Genomic DNA, 5000 nt, shown 5'->3' on the forward strand with positions numbered 1-5000 from the left:
GGGACAGGGAATGGGACAGGGAATGGGACAGGGACAGGGACTGGGACTGGGACAGGGACTGGGACTGGGACAGGGACTGGGACAGGGACTGGGACAGGGACTGGGACAGGGACAGGGACAGGGACAGAGACAGGGACAGAGACAGGGACAGGGACAGGGACAGGGACAGGGACAGGGACAGGGACAGGGACAGGGACAGGGACAGAGACAGAGACAGAGACAGGCAGGGACAGAGACAGGACAGGGACAGGGACAGGGACAGAGACAGAGACAGAGACAGGACAGGACAGGGACAGGACAGGGACAGGGACAGGGACAGGGACTAGGGACAGGGACAGGGACAGGGACAGGGACAGGGACAGGGACAGGACAGGGACAGGGACGGGACAGTGACAGAGACAGACACAGAGACAGGGACAGGGACGGGACAGGGACAGGGACAGGGACAGGGACAGAGACAGAGACAGAGACAGGGACAGGACAGGGACAGGACAGGGACAGGGACAGGGACAGGGACAGAGACAGGGACAGAGACAGGGACAGGGACTGGGACTGGGACTGGGACAGGGACAGGGACAGGGACAGGGACAGGGACAGAGACAGGGACAGAGACAGAGACAGGGACAGGGACAGGGACAGGGACTGGTACAGGGAGTGGGACAGTGACAGAAACAGTGACAGAGACAGGGACACGGACAGGGTCAGAGACAGGGACAGGGACTGGGACAGGGACTGGGACAGGGACAGGGACAGGGTCAGAGACAGGGACAGGGACTGGGACAGGGACTGGGACAGGGACTGGGACAGGGACAGGGACAGGGACAGAGACAGGGACAGGGACAGGGACAGGGACAGGGACAGGGACAGGGACAGGGACAGGGACAGGGACAGGGACAGGGACTGGGACTGGGACTGGGACTGGGACAGGGACAGGGACTGGGACAGGGAATGGGACAGGGAATGGGACAGGGAATGGGACAGGGACTGGGACAGGGAATGGGACAGGGACTGGGACAGGGACTGGGACAGGGACAGAGACAGAGACAGGGACAGGGACAGGGACAGGGACAGGGACAGGGACAGGGACAGGGACAGGGACAGGGACAGGGAGTGGGATAGGGAGTGGGATAGGGAGTGGGACAGGGAGTGGGACAGTGACAGAGACAGGGACAGAGACAGGGACACGGACAGTGTCAGAGACAGGGACAGGGGCAGGGGCAGGGACAGGGACAGGGACAGGGACAGGGACAGGGACAGGGACAGGGACAGGGACAGGGACAGGGATAGGGACAGAGACAGAGACAGTGACAGAGAAAGGGACAGGGACAGGGACAGGGACAGGGACAGAGACAGGGACAGAGACAGGGACAGAGACAGGGACAGGGACAGGGACAGGGACAGGGACTGGGGCTGGGACTGGGACAGTGGCAGAGACAGAGACAGGGAAAGGAACAGGGACAGGGACAGGGACAGGGCCAGGGACAGAGACAGAGACAGGGCCAGGGCCAGGGACAGGGACAGGGACAGGGACAGGGACAGGGACAGGGACAGGGACAGGGACAGGGACAGGGACAGGGACAGGGACAGGGACAGGGACAGGGACAGGGACAGGGACAGGGACAGGGACAGGGACAGGGACAGGGACAGGGACAGGGACAGAGACAGAGGCAGAGACAGGGACAGGGACAGGGACAGGGACAGAGACATTGACAGGGACAGAGACAGAGACAGAGACAGAGACAGAGACAGAGACAGAGACAGGGACAGGGACAGGGACAGGGACAGGGACAGGGACAGGGACAGGAATGGGACAGGGACAGGGACAGGGACAGGGACAGGGACAGGGACAGGGACTGGGACAGGGACAGGGACAGGGACAGGGACTGGGACAGGGACTGGGACAGGGACTGAGACAGGGACAGGGACAGGGACAGGGACAGGGACAGGGACAGGGACAGAGACAGAGACAGAGACAGAGACATGGACTGGGACTGGGACAGGGACAGGGACAGGGACAGAGACAGAGACAGAGACAGAGACAGAGACAGAGACAGAGACGGACAGGGACAGGGACTGGGACAGGGACTGGGACAGGGACAGGGACAGGGACAGGGACAGGGACAGGGACAGAGACAGAGACAGAGACAGAGACAGAGACAGGGACAGGGACAGGGACAGGGACAGATACAGAGACAGAGACAGGGACAGGGACAGGGACAGAGACAGGACAGAGACAGGACAGAGACAGGGACAGAGACAGGGACGGGACAGGGACGGGACAGGGACAGAGACTGGGACAGGACAGGGACAGTGACAGAGACAGAGACAGGGACAGAGACAGAGACAGGGACAGGACAGGGACAGGGACAGGGACAGGGACAGGGACAGGGACAGGACAGGGACAGGGACGGGACGGGACAGGGACAGAGACAGAGACAGGGACAGTGACAGGGACTTGACAGGGACAGGGACAGGACAGGGACAGGGACAGGGACAGAGACAGGGACAGGGACAGGGACGGTTCAGGGACTGGGACAGTGACAGAGACAGAGACAGAGACAGAGACAGAGACAGGGACAGAGACAGGGACAGGGACAGGGACAGGGACAGGGACAGGGACAGGGACAGGGACAGGGACAGGGACTGGGACGGGGACAGAGACAGAGACAGAGACAGAGACAGAGACAGAGACAGAGACAGAGACAGAGACAGAGACAGAGACAGAGACAGAGACAGAGACCGGGACAGGGACAGGGACAGGGACAGGGACAGGGACAGGGACAGGGACAGGGACAGGGACAGGACAGGGACAGGACTGGGACAGGGACTGGGACTGGGACAGGGACTGGGACAGGGACAGGGACAGGGACAGGGACAGGGACAGGGACAGGGACAGAGACAGAGACAGGGACAGGGAATGGGACAGGGACAGGGACTGGGACTGGGACTGGGACAGGGACTGGGACAGGGACAGGGACAGGGACTGGGACAGGGACAGGGACTGGGACAGGGACTGGGAGAGGGACAGGGACAGGGACTGGGACAGGGACAGGGACAGGGACAGAGACAGAGACAGAGACATGGACTGGGACAGGGAGAGGGACAGGGACTGGGACAGGGAGAGGGACAGGGACTGGGACAGGGAGAGGGACAGGGACTGGGACAGGGACAGGGACAGGGACAGGGACAGGGACAGAGACAGAGACAGAGACAGAGACAGGGACAGGGACAGGGACAGGGACTGGGACAGGGACAGGGACAGGGACAGAGACAGAGACAGAGACAGAGACAGGGACAGGGACAGGGACAGAGACAGAGACAGAGACAGGGACAGGGACTGGGACAGGGACAGTGTCAGGGACAGAGACAGAGACAGAGACAGAGACAGAGACAGGCACAGAGACAGGGACAGGGACAGGGACAGAGTCTGGGACAGGGTCAGGGACAGTGACAGAGACAGAGACAGGGACAGGGACGGGGACAGGGACAGGGACAGGGACAGGGACAGGGACAGGGACAGGGACAGGGACAGGGACTGGGACAGGGACAGGGACTGGGACTGGGACTGGGACAGGGACTGGGACTGGGACAGGGACTGGGACTGGGACTGGGACTGGGACAGGGACAGGGACGGGGACGGGGACGGGGACGGGGACGGGGACAGTGACAGAGACAGAGACAGAGACAGAGACAGAGACAGGGACTGGGACTGGGACTGGGACGGGGACAGGGACAGGGACAGGGACAGGGACAGGGACAGGGACAGGGACAGGGACAGGGACAGGGACAGGGACAGAGACAGAGACAGGGACAGGGACAGGGACAGGGACAGGGACTGGGACTGGGACAGGGACTGGGACAGGGACTGGGACGGGGACAGTGACAGAGACAGAGACAGAGACAGAGACAGGGACTGGGACGGGGACAGGGACAGGGACAGGGACAGGGACAGGGACAGGGACAGGGACAGAGACAGAGACAGGGACAGGGACAGGGACAGGGACAGGGACAGGGACAGGGACTGGGACTGGGACTGGGACAGGGACTGGGACTGGGACTGGGACAGGGACTGGGACGGGGACAGTGACAGAGACAGAGACAGAGACAGAGACAGAGACAGGGACAGGGACAGGGACAGAGACAGAGACAGAGACAGAGACAGGGACAGGGACAGTGATAGGGACTGGGACAGGGACTGGGACGGGGACAGTGACAGAGACAGAGACAGAGACAGAGACAGAGACAGAGACAGAGACTGGGACAGGGACAGGGACAGGGACAGGGACAGGGACAGAGACAGGGACAGGGACAGGGACAGGGACAGGGACAGGGACAGAGACAGGGACAGAGACAGGGACAGGGACAGGGACAGGGACAGGGACAGGGACTGGGACAGGGACTGGGACTGGGACAGGGACAGGGACTGGGACTGGGACTGGGACAGGGACTGGGACTGGGACAGGGACAGGGACAGGCACAGTGACTGGGACAGTGACAGAGACAGAGACAGAGACAGAGACAGAGACAGGGACTGGGACGGGGACAGGGACAGGGACCGAGACAGAGACAGGGACAGGGACAGTGACAGGGACTGGGACTGGGACTGGGACTGGGACTGGGACAGGGACAGGGACTGGGACTGGGACAGGGACAGGGACTGGCACGGGGACAGTGACAGAGACAGAGACAGAGACAGAGACAGGGACTGGGACTGGGACTGGGACGGGGACAGAGACAGAGACAGAGACAGAGACAGAGACAGAGACAGAGACAGGGACAGGGACAGGGACAGGGACAGGGACAGGGACAGAGACAGAGACAGAGACAGAGACAGGGACAGTGACAGTGATAGGGACTGGGACTGGGACTGGGACAGGGACTGGGACAGGGACTGGGACAGGGACTGGGACGGGGACAGTGACAGAGACAGACACAGAGACAGGGACTGGGACGGGGACAGGGACAGGGACAGGGACAGGGACAGGGACAGGGACAGAGAC

This window comes from Carcharodon carcharias (genome assembly GCF_017639515.1).
Source record: "Carcharodon carcharias isolate sCarCar2 chromosome 27 unlocalized genomic scaffold, sCarCar2.pri SUPER_27_unloc_20, whole genome shotgun sequence".
NCBI classification, from domain to species: Eukaryota; Metazoa; Chordata; class Chondrichthyes; order Lamniformes; family Lamnidae; genus Carcharodon; species Carcharodon carcharias.